Here is an 18,126-nt window from a genome sequence, read left to right on the forward strand (position 1 = left end):
CTGCAGGAACATGACACACACACTGGTTCTGCCCCAGGATGACAGTCTGGGACGTTCCTGGAGTTTGTGTTTTCTGGGTTGGAGGTGGGCATGGTGGTTGGCTTGGTGTCCCACGTAGCCCTGAGGTATGACAGGAGGAAAGAGAAGATGAAGAGACGACGGTCACCAGGGGTGCCCTCTGGGTACCAAGGTCACCTCCAACCCTAGCATGTTTTCTTACCTTTGCCAGTCTAGAACTGCCCTCTGTGGGTGTCAATGGGTACCTCCAGCGCAGAGCAGAGGTCAGAGGTGCCCCAGAGCCTAACAGATGGCCAAGGGCATCTCCTCGTCCTGCAGTTCCCATCTGTCAGAGGCTGAATAATGGCTCCCAAAAAATACTCATATCTGGATACCTGGAACTGTGAATGTGATGTCACATGGCAAAAAAAAAAAAAAAAAAAAAAAAAAAAAAGGTACTTTGCAGATGTGATTAAGTTAAAGATGGGGAAATTATCCTGGATTAGCCAGGTGGGCCCTAAATGGCATTGCAAGAGCCCCTATAAGAGGGAAACAGAGGAAGACTTCACTACAGAAGAGGAGGCCGCGTGACCATGGAGGCAGAGATGGGGTCAGTGCGGCCACAAGCCCCGGAACGCCGGCCTCAAGCTGGGAGGTGTAGGGAAGGACCCTTCCCAGAGTGTCCAGAGGGACCGGCCCTGCCCACACCCTAGTTTCAGCCCAGGGAAACTGATTTTGGACTTCTGGCCTCTTGAACTGTGAGGGAAACTGTTTCTACTGTTTTAAACCACCCGGTTTGTGGTCCTTTGGCACCACTGCCATAGGAAACTCCTATACCCTCCCCATCCCGCGGCTTCCAGCCAGCACAGCTTAGATCTGTACATGAGACTCTCTGGGTGCACACCCTGGGGGAGAGCCCCACAGACAGAACTGCCACTGCCATGTCAACCTCTTGGCTTTCTGACTCCAAATTCTGGCTCTCGGCTCTTACTTGAACCAGAGCAAGAAACACAAAGAGAAAACTGACTTCTAACAGCATCAGCATCCGTGTGAGGCAGGCAGACCCTTGTACTTGTAACTAACAGAAGAACAGATCCCCAGATGGGGAAAGGACTGATTTATCTGAGATGTACAGGTGGTTGCTGATGCTAACACCGGTGCACTTCCCCCTGGCATTGTGCAATGTATTTGTCTTGCACTTGTGGTTCGTGATGCCTGCGTGCAGGGAGGAGCCCACCCAGGGCGCGTGGTCACGGGAGTGCCTCTGAGAGGTGGCTTGGTCATTGCTTGGCATTTTGTCACCTGTAAACCCAGGTCAAGAGTCAACGTTGGCTGGGTGGCAATGGGGTTGTTGTCAAGAATACTGATATGGTTTGGCTCTGTGTCCTCACCCCAATCTCACCTTGTAGCTCCCATAATTCCCACATGTTGCGGGAGGGACTCCAAGAAAGATGATTGAATCATGGGGGTGGGTCTTTCCTGTGCGGTTCTCATGATAGTGGATGGGTCTCATGAGATCTGATGGGTTTAAAAATGGGAGTTTCTCTGCACAAGCTCTCTCCTGCTGCCACCTACATAAGATGTGACTTGCTCCTCCTTGCCTTCCACCATGATTGTGAGGCCTCCCCAGCCATGTGGACTGTAAGTCCAGTAAACCTCTTTATTTTGTACATTGCCCAGCCTTGGGTATGTCGTTATCAGCAGCATGAAAACAGACTAATACAAATACCAAGGGCAGCAGCGCATCTCCAGAGGGTGGCAGTGTCCAGAATGTGCGAATGGAGTTAGCCTCAGGCCATATCACCGCCTCCACAGCCCAGCATCAGGGAACCACATCTTGGCACCTGCCATTTCCCCAGTGAGAACATCCTTCATCCAGATCGTTATGTCACCAGCGTCTCCTTCCTTCATAATTGCACCCAATGCCACCTTCTTCAGCAAGGCCACTTAGAGCAAACCACTGCACTTTAAGAAAGGCCAAGATCATGGCTAGTGATCAGATTGAGCCTATGGCATCAAGAGGATGGGGGTTTGCACCAGGCTCTGCCCTCGTCAGTCCCTAACCTTCTCTGTGCTACTAGATGTGAGCAGGGAGACCAACAGGATGCACGTCCTGAAGTCAGATGTAATTCACAGAAGGCCTTGAGCACAGGGCTGGCAAACAAGCAGTGCACGGTGGGCATCAGTCATCACTGCTGTGTCCAGCTAACTCCCCACTGAATACTCAGGGCTGGCTGGGCAGCCTCTGGGATGACCCTCAGTGATCGTCTCTCGAGATTTCCTTCCTTGTGTGACTTCTTCCTCATGAGTGGGGCTGGACCTGGTGACTTGCTTCTGATGGACAGAATGTATCAGGAGTAATGGAACGTCTCTACCCTAAGTTTCAAAAACCTCTGACTTCCTTCTTGCAGGTCTCTCTCTGGATGGCCTTCTCAGCTTGCTCACTTTGGTAAAGCAAGAGGCTGTGTTAGATCCACATGTCGAGGAACTACAGACAGCCTCTGGCTAACAGCCAGCAAGGAACTGAGACCCTCAGGCTCAGAACTGGATCCTGCCAGCAACCATTAAGGAGCTTGTGGAGGGCCCTGCTTGCTTAAAACTTCAGAAGACTGAGGGCACCACCCACTCCCTGGCTTCAGCCTGGAGAGAGACCCCGAAGAAGATTCAGCCCAGGTCAGGCACTGTGGCTCACGACTGTAATCCAAGCACTTTGGGAGGCTGAGGCAGGGAGATTGCTTGGGCCTGGTGCAACATGGTGAATCGCCGTCTCTACAAAAAAAAAAAAAAAAAAAGCAAGGCGTGGTGGTGCACACCTGTAGTCCCAGCTACTCGGGAGGCGGGTCCCTTGTTCAAAAAGCATGAAGACTTTACAGATGGCGACAGCCTCTCGTTGAGCCCAGGAAGAGTCACCTGAGCCGGGGAGGTGGAGGCTGCAGTGGGCCAAGACCGAGCTGAGGATGGAGACAGCAGGGCTGGGCCGCTTATCCCTGAAATACAACTGGGCCTGTTCACAAATAGCTGCTTCACCAAGACCCTCCAAGTGCTCCCCATGGGGGCCTTCCCACCATCCAGCAGCTGGAGTGGGAGGTCCCGGCCCACAGGCGTCCCCGGGAGCCCACTCCAGCACATGGCAGTGTCCATCTGGCTGGTCAGTGCAGGCTGCCACAAGTGGTGAGTTATTATGCATCCTACCCTGGTTAAGCAAAACAGCCACAAAAACGTCACCAGCTCTGCCAACCTGCGATGACCCCCACCCCGTGTTAGACACACCCAGTTTGAGAACATCCCATGTGTGTGAAGACCCAGTCTGACTTCTGCTCTACACCTGGTCCCGTTAAACCTCTTGACAAATGGGAGAAGACAGCCCTCCAGGGTACATGTTCAAGCTGGTTAGGGGGCAGAGGGCAGGGCCTTGGGCCACGCACGAGGGGCATGCGACTTCTGTGGTTTCCCCACATGGCTGAGTGAGCACTCAGGGGCTGTGGTGCCGGCTACAGAGTCATGGGGTTGGCACCTTGTTCCACTGGTCTAACCCCAGGCAAGCCCACTGGAGACAGCCTGGAGTGGCTAAATATTTGAGAAAAAGAAAATCTGGCTTCTATCCCAGCTCTGCCACTAATTACTCATATCAGTATTTGGGAAAGTCCCGGAACTTCACCAGGCAGAGCTCCTGCAGCTGTGAAATGAAGACAATTGGCTCGGAAATCTTTCCTGGAACCGAGCCCCACCTGAGGCAGAGGAAAACCAAGTTGCATCCTGATTCGTTTCCTCGGAGTGGAAACTGTCTTCGAAGACGTCTGTGTGATCTCTGAAGGCTGTGGAATATAGTCGTTCTGTTGCATAAACTGTCCACGTTTGCTTTAAAATAAAAAGAAAAGCTTGGCCCCATGACCTTGATACTGAGAAGACGTCCAGTTTGGAGGCTCGTGGTGGGGTTTCCCCAGGCTGGCCCCACACTGCCCCAGGCTCTTTCAGCCCAGCCCTTCTGTCCCTCCCTTTGGGACAAAGGTTGAAGGGAAGGGTCAGGTGCTCAACAAATGTCCCATCCTCCACTCTAGTCTGTAACTGAGGGGTCAAGAGGACTACTCCCTGGGTACAAGTCCCAGCTCTGTCGCCACTGGCTGTGTGACCTCGGGCAAGTCACTTAACCTCTCTGTGCTTCTCTTTCTTCCCACAGAAAACAGAGACAATAATGACATCCACTCAGAGAGTTGTTGTGAAGCTTAAATGAGCTGCTATGCAACATTCTTAGAACCAAGCCAGCGGGGGGAGAATGTTTAGTAAGTGTGGTGTGCGTTTTGTTCCTTCTTCCTCCAAAATCTCTTTCCCTCCTTCCTCTCCTGTCATCACTGCTGCCTTTAAACTCAGAGTCATTTCTCTTCCAATTTTATTTTACTTTTCCCCAATTTTCTTGTCTCCTTACTTTCTCACCCTTTTTTTTGTTGTTGTTCTATTTGTGATCTGAAAATGACCCCCGGGGCTGGTGCTCTATATGGACAGCCTTAGGGTCACACGCCCTTGACTGCTGGGCCCCAAGTCCAGGAACATGGCCTTCCCAGTCATCAGGAGCTCACCTCGAACCCTTCGAGCAGCGTGGGGGCACATGGGTGAGAGGGAGGGGGCCATAGGGAGAGGTGGGCACGTCGGTGAGAAGGAGGGGGTGAGAGGGAGGGGTGGGCACGTCGGTGAGAGGAGGGGTGACCTCCTCCAGGAAGCTTCCTTTCTAGGGAGATGCAGGGAATTGGGGGGGGGGCAATACTCAGAGATCATCAAAATATACCACTAAGTAATGTATATGTTCGTACGTAGTGCGGCTTATGTGTGCATGGAGGCTTGGCACACATTGTCTCTAAGTGGGCTGTACTACATACAAACATATACGTTAAAACAGTATTTTAGCACGGAAAATCCTTATTTATATATGTAGAATATCACTGCCCTGGGGAGCCAGGAGCATCCTCTGCCTTCACCCGTTCCCCAGCAGCCCCTTAGCTCCCCAGCCCCAATAGAGACTAAGGGGTGGTGGTCAGGGGGGCAGATGTTCACGCTGTGATGTGAAGTGAGGGGGTGCAGGACCCAAACCCACATACTTTGTCTCATGCTTTAAAACAGCACATACTGCCTGCAGCCAACACTGAAAAGACACCAGCCTGTTACAAGAGATTTTCTCTGGATGTTGGAATTACAGGGGTGATTAAGCTTTTCTCTGTCTTTTGAAGTTTCAGGACATTTCAGGAGGAATATGTATATATAGGTTTTGTATAAAGAACCAGAGCCAGTGAGTTCATACCCACAGCGCTGACACTGCCATGGCAGCCGGGACGCTGTAACTGGGGTCTCTTGGCTGACTTGGAGCACCACAGGCTGGGGGCATGGAAGGGGACAATATGCAGAGCCTGGGACCAAAGGGTAGAAATGTGGACTTTATCACAGGGGCCAAGGGGCCAGTCGGGGTGATGCAGGGAGGGCGGGCCATCCCCTTGGGCACAGTGTGGCTACATGGGCAGTGGCACTCAAGAGTCAAGGAAGGAAGACCAGGAGAAAAGGAGGGAATGGGACTCTTGGCCCAAACCACAGTGGGCAGCCCCCAGGGGAGCATTGCCAGCCTGCATGGGGTGACGTCAGAGACTCAGTTGTGGGGAACCCTCAAGGCCTGCCCTGCTGTGACGACCTTTGAGCATAGTCTGCTCGGCAGTTCCCTTAAGGACTCAGCAAAGAGGCTGCAGCAACCACCCCAATGTGAGAGGCTCCCACGCAGCTCCAACCTGGAGTCTTTCCCTCGGCCCCATCCCAGCCCTCCAAGAACCTCCTCCTCCCCGCAGAGCCAAAACGCCCCAAGACGCCATCCATGCTGCTTGTTTCATGCGCCCCCAGTGCAAAAACTGGAGCAACAGTGCAGGTTTTGGAATTTGCCCTGTTTGAGTCTTTTCTCTTTTTTTCTTTTTCTGGGGGGTGTGTGTGTGTGTGTTTCTTTTGAGTCGGAGTCTCTCCCTGTCACCCAGGCTGGAGTGCAGTGGCACAATCTTGGCTCACTGCAAACTCCGCCTCCTGGGTTCAAGATTACAGGTGCGTGCCACCATGCCCAGCTAATTCTTATATTTTTAGTAGAGACAGGGTTTCACCATGTTGGTCACCATGTTTCACTCCTGACCTCAGGTGATCCACCCGCCTCGGCCTCCCAAAGTGTTGGGATTACAGGCGTAAGCCACTGCGCCCAGCCTGAGCCTTTTCTTTCTTTCTCTCCTTTCTTTCTTTCCTCCTCTTTTCTTTTCTTTTCTTTCTTTCTTTCTTTCTTTCATCTTTCTTTTTCTTCTTTCTTTCTTCTTTCTCTCTCTTTCCATCTTTCTCCTTCCTTCCTTCTTTCTTTCTCCTTCCTTCCTTCCTTCCTTCTTTCTTTCTTTCCTTTTTTTTTCTCATTTCTTCTTTTTCATGTTGGACAGGTAATGTGCCCAATAGCAAGGTTTGAGGGAGGCACATCCCGCCCAGGAGGATGAAATCTCGGTCGTCCTGTTGATGTGCCACAGGGGATCTGTTCGAGCCTTTCCATCCCTGGCTCCCTGCTTTCCACTCTGCAGTCCCCTCCCTGGGAGCTGGGGCATCCGTCCTCCTTTCTCTTCTCCTCCCACCTGACCATGGTCCTGGCTTCTGAGTGAGGGAAGATCTAGAATCCCTTTAGGCTAGTGCACGACGAGCCATATGATTTGAGGGGACCCAGTTCAACACAAACATGCGGGTCCCTTGCTCAAAAAGCATCAAGACTTTGCAGATGGCAGCAGCCCCATGTTGAGCCCAGTGCCCAGTGCCCAGTGCCAGGTCCCAGCCCAGGAGGCTGAACTCAGGCCAGGGGCTGGCCCTGAAGGAACAGGGAAGAGAGGGGTTCAGCTGCCTTGGGGACTGGGGTGTCCCAAACAAGTGAGGGCCAGCTGTGCCTGCCAGTTCAGAGCAGGCACAGAATAATCACCCCGGGAGTGGAGGCAGCAGCAGGATTTGGACCAGGTCTGGAGGTTATTTTCCTTAATCTGCAAATGAGGAACGTGAGGCCAAGGATAAAGTTAAGTTGGTGCAAAAGTCATTGCGGTTTTTGCCATTACTTTCAACGGCAAAAACTGCAATGATTTTTGCATCAACGTAATAAAAGCTACAACCATCATCTGTCGACAGCCAGGCCTTGCGTTTTCTTTGTAACCCACCACAACCCTATGGAGGGCTGCTTCCATTATCCCATTTTACAGATGAGGAAACTGAGCTGCTACAAGTTGCCACTCCCAGAAAGAGGCAGAGCTGGGTTAGACCCCGGCTCCAGGCTGACTCTGAAGCTGGTGGTTCCGCCTCCCACTATGGTGACCTTCCAGACCCGCGCCCACCCCCTCTTCCTGGGGCTCCGATTCAGTCTCTTCCCCTCCTCAGCCCCTTTCCCAGGCTACAGGCAAGCTCGGGCTGCCCACCCAAGGCCTGCAGGCAAAGACTGGAGGTGCCAGGCTCCAAGCGGGCAGTGGGGCTGGGATGGAGCTGTGTGCAAGGCGCGTGTCCAAAGTCCCTGCACAGTGGATGGGGGCCAGCCTCAGGCCCTGCAGGCCCTGGGTGAGCGGAGCAGGCACAAAGGGCCCTGTAACCTGAGCCTGTTGACTTTGGGGAGGAGCCCAAGGGAGCCGAGGCCTCACACACCGCCGGCAGGGGTTAAAAGCAGGCTGGCCCGGATTCGAAGCGTGTTGAAGCCTGACCTGAGATACGGGGAGAAGACAGCAGCAGCCCCGGGCTTTGTTCTTGGGATGTTTTGGATCGGGATTTCTCACTGTCTCCAGTTAAGGAAGTGTGGGGCTCTGCGTTCTTGAGGTTTCACAGCTATTCCCCGGGAGGGTGTCCTCTCCTCCTCGCCTTTCCCTGGAACATTTCTGGTTTTTGCAAATGGCCCCATGTGCTGAGGGTCGAGGCAGGCACTGGCTCTCTCCCTGTGTGCAGGGGTCTTCCCCACTGTCACGCGCTGAATGGTGGCCCCCAAAACGATACGTCGAAGTCCTAAGCCCCGGTACCTTGAAGGTGACCTTATTTGGGAGTAGAGCCTTTACAGATGGAATCAAGGCAAGGTGAGGTCAGACCTGAGTACGGTGGGCACTAAGTCCAAAAACTCCGGAGAAGCCACAGACACGGAGACACGAGAAAGGCACATGAAGGTGGAGGCAGAGACTGGGGTGAGGCAGCTCAGGAGCCAGGGATTACAGGCGTGAACCACTGCACCCGGCCGAGAACTGCTTTTTAAACAGCCAGCTGGGGCCAGACGTGGTGGATCATGCCTGTAATCCCAGCACTTTGGGAGGCCAAGACAGGCAGATCACCTAAGGTCAGGAGTTCGAGACTGGCCTGACTAACATGGTGAAACCCCGTCTCTACTACAATACAAAAAGTAGCCGGGCATGGTGGTGGGCACCTGTAATCCCAGCTACTAGGCAGGCTGAGGCAGGGGAATCGCTTGAACTCTAGAGGCAGAGGTTGCAGCCAGCCAAGATTGTGCCATTGCACTCCAGCTTAGGTGACAGAGCAAGACTCAGTCTCAAAAAATAAATAAATAAAGATAAAGTAAAATAAAAAAGCCTACTGGCCCTTTCTGTTCCCAGGAGCCCTTCCCTTTTACCCTGCCAGTACTGTACTTGCTGCCAACATCCTGCGGAATGTGGCGACATTAGCAAAAGAGGAGAGCTCGGGCACACCCTGCACTGTCGGCTCGCCAGGCCTGCAGCAGACCCAGGTCCTCATCTGCACCCCTGTAGTTCCTCCCAACACACCAAGATGGGTTGTGGAGAGATCACGGGTCCAGCGGGGCTGAAGAGCAGCCTTGGCAAGTACCTTTGTTCTTCCAGCACACAGGAAAACAGGCTAGAATAGGACTGTGTAAGAGACCCTTTTTGCAAACAGCAAAATTGACAAAGGTAGGGCAGTCCTGCCTGTCCTATTTTGCCTTTTCTCAAACAGAAGGATTCCCTGTTGTCATGGATTGAATAGTGTTCCCCTAAATTTCGTGTCCTACCTGGAACCTCCTAATGTGACCTTTTTGGAAATGGGGTCTATGCAGATGCGGTTGTTTAAAGTCCTGGAGGGGAGATCATCCTGGAATACCCACATGGGCCTTGCGTCCAAAGACTAGTGTTCTCATAAGAAGACAGGACACAGCGAGACAGGCGGCTGCATGAGGAGACAGGCAGAGACAGGAAGGCTGCAACCATACACCAAGAATGCCAGGGACTGCCAGCCACCACTAGCAGCGGGGAAAGAGGCTAGAGGTGGTCTCTCCCTTGGAGCTTTGAGAAGGCACCAACCCTGCCAACACCCTGATTTTAGGATATTGGCCTCTAGAATGATGAGATACTACTTTTTTGTCATTTGAAGCTATAACGTGTGTGATTCTCTGTCATGGCAGTACTAGAGGCCTAACACACTTGGGCATTCTGTCTGATGGGAGATCCCAGTCACCCCCTACTTTTAAAGCCCTGTGATCATAGGGCGTCAGAGGAGCAGCGTATCTTGGAGAACTGCTAGTCCAGAGTCCCTGTCCTGTGTTCCATGACACCCGATGTCCTTTAAGAGGGGAAGAGGTTGGCTCATGTCTGTAATCCCAGCACTTTGGGAGGCCGAGATGGGAGGATCACGAGGTCAGGAGACCAAGACCATCCTGGCTAACATGGTGAAATCCCGTCTCCACTAAAAATAAACACACACACACACAAAACTAGCCAGGCATGGTGGCGGGCGCCTGTAGTCCCAGCTACTCGGGAGGCTGAGGCAGAAGAATGGCGTGAACCTGGGAGGCAGAGCTTGCTGTGAGCCGAGATCGCGCCACTGCACTCCAGCATGGGCGACAGTGAGAGACTCCATCTCAAAAAAAAACAAAAAAAAAATGGAGAAGAGGTGCCCTGACAGAAAACACTCCGGGTTCAGTAAGGTGGGGACCACCTTGTATCAGCTCTCTGCTGTAGGGAAATTTATACCAGCACATCACAGGATCTGAGACGTCCTTGAGGGAACGAAAACCTCAAAGCCAGAGGTTTTCAGGACAGAGTTCCAACAGTAGGATCTTTTCTTTAATGCCCATTAATGTACCAAAGAAAAAGAGCCGTGGAGTACATCTAGGGAGTACTGAGTGTGTCCGTCCATCCTCGTGCCGCTATAGAGAAATACCTGAGACTGGACAGTGTATAAAGAAAAGAGGTTTCATGGGCTCACGGTTCCACAGGCTGTACAGGAAGCATGGCAGCCTCTGCCCAGCTTCTGGGGAGGCCTCAGGAAACTGACAATCACGGCAGAAGGCAAAGGGGACCCTGCATGTCACACGACAGGGCAGGAGAAAGAGAGAGCAGGGGCAGGTGCCACACACTTTTAAATAACCAGACCTCAGGAGAACTCTGTCACAAGAACAGCACTTGGGGATGGTGCTAAACCATTCATGGGAAACCACCCCCTAGATCCAATCGCCTCCCACCAGGCCCCACCTCCAAAACTGGGATCACCATTCAACATGAGATTTGGGCAGGACACAGATCCAAACCATGTCACTGAGTTAGTCCAACATGCTCAATGACTAGATGTTGAAACCAGCCAGGCGGAAGCAACTCACTCTAATCCCACTGTGGGTTCTAGAACTCTGGTCTCTCGATGCTGGTCCACACTGTAATATACTGGGAAAGAAGGGAACACTGGAATGAATATCTGGAAGATCTGAGTTAAAATCATTTATTCCTTTTTTCAGCACAGAGGTGAGCTTCATGCAATGGTATAGGATTTAGATATGGGGAGAAGGATATGATGGTAAATTTCATGGCCGTTTCTATCCAGAACTATTTTTCTGGGCACCTGTTATTGCTTGGTGGAGTGGCTGTCTTTCTAGGTCAGGAAGAGAGAACGTGGCCCAGCCAGGCCCAGAGCATGGTTATGCTGCCAGATCCTGGGCCACGAGCCTCTTGTGGCACCTTCTATTTGAGATGTGGCTGGTCTGATGGAAATGTGCTTTCGGGACGAGGTGCACACTGGCTTCCAAAGGCTTAGTGCAGAACAAAGACTGGCAAATGTCTCATTAATAGTTTCTATATTGTTACATATTGGGATTACGGTATTTTGAACATATGCGGTTAAATAAAATGCATCATTCAAGTTAATTTTACTCATTTCTTTTTACTTTTTTTTTTTTTTTGAGATAGAGTCTCACTCTGTCTCTCAGGCTGGAGTGCAGTGGTGCAATCTCAGTTCACTGCAACAACCTCCACCTCCCATGTTCAAGCGATTTTCCCACCTCTGCCTCCCAAGTAACTGGGATTACAGGCACACCCCACCACGCCCAGCGAATTTTTGTATTTTTAGTCAAGACAGGATTTCACCATGTTGGCCAGGCTGATCTTGAACTCCTGACCTCAAATGATCCGCCGGCCTCAGCCCAAAGTGCTGGGATGGATTACAGGTGTGAGACACCGCACCTGGCCTCTTTTTACTTTTTTACAAGATGGCTCCTAGGAAGTGCAGCACTGCCTTTGTGGCTGCTGTCTGTGGCCCCATCGTGTTTTTGTCAGGCAGTGCTGTAGCCAGGGTTCAGGTTTCCTAACAGGCTTGACAAGGTAGGAAGGAGGGGACTCACCTTGGCACCCTCCAAGGAACCCCACACAGAAGAAAGATTTCACCTTGCGCATCCTGGAAGACGTAAGGGGCACGTTCCCAAAGAGGCTTCTTCATGGTGTTCACATTTGGGTACTAGGCCTAGAATGGGGCCACTCTAAGAGAGGCAGTTAATTAATGTGTCTCCAGTTAGGACGGCCTGGAAGGGAGCAGGCAGGCAAGAAACAAAATTCCCATTCCTCTTCTCTCTCCACTCAGATACAGCATGTGAAACAGGCGTGGTCCATATCAGATGCAGTACACTGGGCAGGGTCTAACAGGATAAGAGTTTCATGCACGATGGGACAGCATTCATGGCCCACAAAAGCTTGGGGTTGACGACCGTGGGGTAACAAATCTCGTTACTCTTCCAGTCTCCTGCAACTGGTAGAAGCAGGTCTGTGTGCTGCACTTGGTAGGCAGAAGGCTGTGGAGTCATTGAAGAAGGACTGTCTTCGGGCTGTTGAGGCCCCTGTCTGGCCTGGTGCAGCTTGGAGGGCATGGTAAGAGGTCCCCAAATGCCTGCTGATAGGAGGCAGCTTGTCAGGTGTTTCATACGCTAGAATAAGCTCTGCTTATAGCCTGTACAACCGCACTCACTGCCCTAAAGGCCTGGGAATAAGTTGAAGAGCCTCCTGTGATTGCAATCTAACCTTTATTTTATGGAGTAAGACATTTTCTTGAGCTGTTAAAGATTTAGGTGCACAGCCCTGTCCAGCCAACACCAGCTGCTAGGAGGCAGGGCAATGAGAGCAGAAAGGGGAGATGTAGCACTTTCAGCCAGCAGGGGGCAGTGTGGCACACGTCTACTCGTCCAGTCCCCTCGGTCCTCAGTTCCCTAGGAAATAGAAGGTCCACACCAATGGCCACAGTTGCCAGTTGCGAATTAACAAAGTCTGGGTGGTGCTTGGGGAGTTTGATTGTTACTTTCTTAGAGGCGATTGTCAATGGTAGGAGGGACACAAGGACTTGAGGTGATTTAAATCCTCTAATTTCTAAAAAGGATTGATTCTCTGTTTCATGATCCAAATTACAGGAATGTGCTGAGAACAGCTCATGAGAGGATGTTAACAGTTTTGTGCAATATAATGGGTCATTAGAAAGTTAAAAAGGAGGCTGGGTGCGGTGGCTCACGCCTGCAATCCCAGCACTTTGGGAGGCTGAGGCGGGCAGATCACGAGGTCAGGAGTTCAAGACCAGTCTGAGCAACAAAGTAAACGTGGTCTCTACTAAAAATACAAACAATTAGCTGAGCATGTTGGTGTGCGCCTGGAATCCCAGCTACTTGGGAGGCTGAGGCAGAAGAATCACTTGAACCCAGGAGGCCGAGGTTGCGGTGAGATGAGATTGCGCCATTGCGCTCCAGCCTGGGTGACAAGAGCGAAACTCTGTCTCAAAAAAAAAAAAAAAGTAAAAAAGGAGAAATAACGGAGTGGGGGGAGTAAGCCAGGAGCAATGAGAAGAAATGAGAATGGGGTCCATGAGTTAAGGAGGGAATCATGTGCATGCAATGAATTATAAATTATACAATAGTAAGTTGTTGTAGGTGAGCCTCCTCAAGAAGAAAGGTCTTAAGTGTAATTCCAGGTGAGAGCTGGACTGTGCCAGGAGAAACTGCTTCTGTTAGCTCTGCCAGGATGGATGTCTGCTGGGACATCTCAGAAACTTCTCCAAGGCCTGTTTACTTTTGTTTATATTTGTCTAATTATCTCTGTTTAGTGAGTATTGCAAAAGCATGACTTACAAGATAATGGCTTCCCTCCTCTCCCAGGGAATCTGCCTCTGCAGGGTTTGTGGGCAGCCAAGGCTCAGCTGACCACTGCAGATGGCCCCCACCTCCCATACGGAACAGATTACTGAGCAAAAAGGTGCAACCACTGAAGCCCACGTCAGATCCAGAGAGTTGTTTAAAAAGAGAAGACTCAGAATTTGCACACACCTTTTAGATGCGTTTCTCTCAGATACGGCAGCTTCATCCCTTTCTTTCCTTCTGGGCTCCCCCTTCTGAACAGCTGCCTCGGCTGGTGTTGAAGCCCAAGGAGAGACCTCTCGAGGGTGCTCAATGGGTTTCCTTCTGCCTAGCGATTCCACTTGTGCCTTAAGTGTATAAGATGGTGTGTTTTACTGCACTGTGTTTTATATCATCTTAATTTTTCAATCACATCTAGAGGCACTGCTGGGTCCTGTGCAAAGGAGGTTGGGAGCCTCAGTGTAAAGCAGAAGATGCATTGGCCACAGGCAAGATGGAGGCCCTGGGCATGGCACCTTCTCTCCAGCTGTGGCAGCAAGTGCCAGTCCCTCAAGACTGTGGGGTGCAGCCCAGCGGCTGGGGCTCCATCACACACATTACACATGGCAGCTGCAGCTCTGCCACATATGTGTTATGCATGGCAGCGGGGGCTCTGCCACACACATGTTATGCATGGTCTGGTCTTATTCTCTGCGCTGGGAAGATGCACCCATGACCACTCACACCAACAGGAAGGGAAGGGTCTCTCTGTGATTCCTGTTTGCTGGAAACCAGCATATCCTGAGTGCAAGACAAACATCCGGGCTCAGAACTGAAGCTTCCAGAGGAGGGCGCTCTCTCCCCTGTCTTGACTGGTGTCGCCACATCTGCCATGTCTGCCTAAGAAGGAGGTCATGCAGTCTGCTGTGGACATCCAGAACTACAGATCCTGAAGACAAGGCAGCGCCCCTTCTCAGGGAATGGCAGGGGCGGGCGGTAAAACTCCTGACGCCCACCTCTCATTCCATTTAAACATACGCTCAGTGTCCTTGGGTATTCCTGAGGGTGATGTGAACTGTTCTCTGTCTTTGTCTGGGGCATTGCAACTGACATTTTCTTTTCTTTTCTTTTCTTTTCTTTTCTTTTCTTTTCTTTTCTTTCTTTTCTTTCTTTTCTTTTCTACTTTTCTTTTCTTTTCTTTTCTTTTCTTAGCAAAGCTGTCCCTGCCAAAATGGCAATTCCAGTTGCTCCAAATCCCTCTCGTCTCAGGGCTGGGGACAGTTGAAGGCTCATTTGGCCCCGGGAAGAGTGAACAGCGTCACTCAGAACTAACGGCAGGGGGCACTGTGGCTGCACAGCCCGCCACAGTGAGCCTACCTCTCACCCTAACAGTGCCCACAGCCCCTGCCATCCAACCAGGGTTGGACCTCAGCCTGGGGGACAGCTTCTGTGTGGTTTGGTTCAGAATGTGTCCTCGTAAGAAAGGCAGCAACTCCCAGATTCCTTCCCTGCCCTCTGCCGGGAAGTCTTACTGCCGAACACCCAGGAATGTGTGTCTGCCTCCAGCAACTTCAGCTGCAGGGGCTGGACCCGGCTTTGATGCTGCGGCAGCTGATGGGATCCTGGAGCACAGTGTGGGAAGCCGGCTCCTCGGGTCTGGGAACAAGCCCAGGCAATCGGGCTCGGGCTCGGGCTCGGGCTTGCTCTGCCTGGCTGCCTCCCCTGCAGCGCGCGTGAACGGGAGGCCAGGATGGCCACAGGCCCCAGGAAACGCAGGTCTCATGGGAAAAGGTTGCAGTTTCAACTTCTGGCTGTGGATGCTCTGGGCGATTTCATGCATTTCCATGAGTTCAGAGAATGGAAGCTCCCCTGGCCCCTCTCTGCGACTCTTTGTAAATCAGCTCGCTCCTGCTCTTCATTCACCCGTTCATTCATCATTCCACACGTGTGCCTCATCAAATCCCTGCTGTGTCCAGGCTCAGGGCTAGTTACTCTATGGAGACCAGACCAGTCTTAGCCTCTGCATTGATGAACTCAACCCAAAAGACACATGAAAAGATAAACCACGGTGTGACAGGCGGACGACAGAGCCTGCGCCAAGTCATGGGCACTTCAGCTTGATATGTGGAGAGTGTCGGCTGCAAACCTCCCTGGCCTCGCCACCAGACGCATGCTAAGATGGCCTGGTTACACTGGGGAGAGTTAGAATGGGCCGTTGAAATGCGCGGTGTGATTGTTGCCGTGGATTTTACGGTCTGGTGGCCTGTTCCGTGCTGGTCAGGCTGACGTCTGTGCTTGGCACTGCATGGTGAGGGACAGGCAGGTGTGGTTGATGCCTCCGGGAGGGAGCTCGTCACCCAGGAAAGGGGGCAGTAAACCAGGCAACGGGAGCTGCAACAGAGCAGAGGCCACGGAAGGAGAAGCCCCATTGGGGAGCACACCTGAGAGGGGCAGTGGGAGGAGTGAGGCCTGAAACTGGAGAAGGAGCAGCAGAGCCCCAACAGAAGACAACAGAGAGGAGACCTGAGTGGGGAAGAGCTCGGCTCCTTCCAGTCCCCCAGGGACCCTGGTTGGGGCAGAGAAGCCATTCGGTCTGTAAACTCGCGGTGCCATCATGGCCCTGGGTAGACTTTGGGTCTTATTCTAGGAACTGTGGGGGCTTGGAATGTCCTGGATGCCACTGTTTCCTGTGTTGCAGGCAGAGTGAAGACCCCACCACCCCACCAAGATGCCCCCATCCTAGCCCTAGTTGTGAGTGTCTTACTAACTAATTAGTGTGATACTGGGAAGGTAAATGTGACCACCGAGATGGCAACTAAGTGGCTAGTTAGTGTCTTCTGTATGCTTCACGAGTTTCTTTAACCAGACACAAGCAAATTAAAAAATAGACATTTTTATTCCTCACTCTTCTTTTTAGACTAAAGTCAGCATACTATTACGACTCCAACTAATACTTCCATTGTTTCCATTGTGCGTGTACATGCGAGGCATGGTTCTGCGTACTTCCATGTATTCACTAATTTAGCCTTCACAACAGCTCTGTGTGATGAATAAAGCACCGATTCCAGTGTACAGATGAGAAACCCAGGCACAGAGAGGTGAGGTGCCAGCCCAAAGCCATGCAATCATGCAGGCTCACCACTTATCCTCACACCACGCTGGGTGCCTGAAACTGCAGATGGTACTGAACTCTACACATGCATACCTAGGATGAAGCTTAATTTATAAATTAGACACAGTAGGAGATTAAGAACAGTAACTAATAATAAAAGAGAACAATCATAACACTATGCCAGCATCACTACTTTTGTGCTTTGGGGACGTGATTAAGTGAAGGATGAACACAGCGCTGTGATACTGGGAAGGTGGATGTGCCCACCGAGATGCCAACTAAGTGACTGGCAGGTGGGTGATGTGCACAGCATGTGCATGTGATGGACAGAGGGAAGCTTCATACCTGAGGCACGATGGCATGTGAGTTCATCATACTACTCAGGATGATGTACAATTTAAAACTGATACATGGTTTGTTTCTGGAATTTTGGGACCTCGGTTGCCATGGGTCACTGAAACCTCACAAAGTGGAGCTGTGGATAAGGGGGTGGGGGCACTGTAAATGGTCTGGTCTGGGCGCTCTGCCCAACTGTGCCATGGCGTGATCTCAGCTCACTGTAACCTCCTCCTCCAGGGTTCAAGCCATTCTCCTGTCTCAGCTTCCTCCTGAGTAGCTGGGATTACAGGCGCCCACCACCATGCCCAGCTAATTTTTGTATTTTTAGTAGAGAGGGTTTTTTGCTGTGTTAGCCAGGCTGGTCTTGAACTCCCGACCTCAAGTGATCTGCCCGCCTTGCTCTCCCAAAGTGCTAGGATTATAGACATGAGCCACTGCACTGGGCCTCCATTCTTTTTTTAACTGAGCAAGACCTCATATCATTCCTTAGTATATTAGTTACTGATTGCTGTTGTAACAAATTATCAGATGCCTAGCAGGTTAAAACAACTCAGATTTATTATCTTAGAGTTCAAAAGCCAAAAGATAGATGTATCTTTTGGTGAAAAGTCTAAAATGGGTTTGATTGGGATGAAATGATGGTGTCGGCTGGGCTGTGTTCCTGCTGGAGGTTCTGAGGGAGAATCCATGTCCTTGCCTTTTCCATTTTCCGGAGGCTGCCCCAATTAATTGGCTTGTGACCCCTCCCTCCCTCCTCAGTGCCAGCAGAAATCTCATTACTCAGACCTCGCCGCCAACATCATTTCTCCCTCTTTCCTGCTTCTGCCTCTGTCTTCATCAACTAGAGACCGCCAGGATTACAGTGGGACAACCCATGTAACCCAGGACCATCTCCAATTTCAAGGTTCTTCCCTTCACCACCTTTACAGAATCCCTTTTGCCATATAAGGTCACATATTCACAAGTCCTAGAGATTAGAACAGGCACATTTTGGGGGCCATGATTCTGCTCATCCTAACTGGAGAACCCCCTTATTCTTTTTCACAGGTAAATAGCATTTTATACTGGGGGAGTTCTGTAAAGGTTTAGCTACCCCTCTATTAAGAATATTTGGCTTCTGATCATTCTCAGCAAACTATAGCAAGAACAGAAAACCAAACACCGCATGTTCTCACTCATAGGTGGGAACTGAACAATGAGATCACTTGGACTTGGGAAGGGGAACATCACACACCAGGGCCTATTATGGGGAGGGGGGAGGGGGGAGGGATTGCATTGGGAGTTATACCTGATGTAAATGACGAGTTGATGGGTG

The 18,126-nt window shown here is 51.3% G+C and overlaps 1 long non-coding RNA gene and 1 other non-coding gene across 2 annotated transcripts; both read right to left on the reverse strand.

Annotated features, from left to right (window-relative positions):
* Window positions 1–376: 376 nt before the first annotated feature.
* Window positions 377–16,834, reverse strand: LOC116274616. Its single transcript, XR_004183389.1, has 3 exons — window positions 16,818–16,834; window positions 10,604–10,664; window positions 377–398 (listed from the first exon to the last, which is right to left on the reverse strand). It is a non-coding gene; the product is annotated as an uncharacterized LOC116274616 (long non-coding RNA).
* Window positions 6,428–6,526, reverse strand: LOC116274828. The gene has a single exon (XR_004183593.1). It is a non-coding gene; the product is annotated as a small nucleolar RNA U13 (small nucleolar RNA).
* Window positions 16,835–18,126: the final 1,292 nt, after the last annotated feature.

Source organism: Papio anubis, chromosome 4, assembly GCF_008728515.1.
Source record: "Papio anubis isolate 15944 chromosome 4, Panubis1.0, whole genome shotgun sequence".
In the NCBI taxonomy this organism is placed as follows: Eukaryota; Metazoa; Chordata; class Mammalia; order Primates; family Cercopithecidae; genus Papio; species Papio anubis.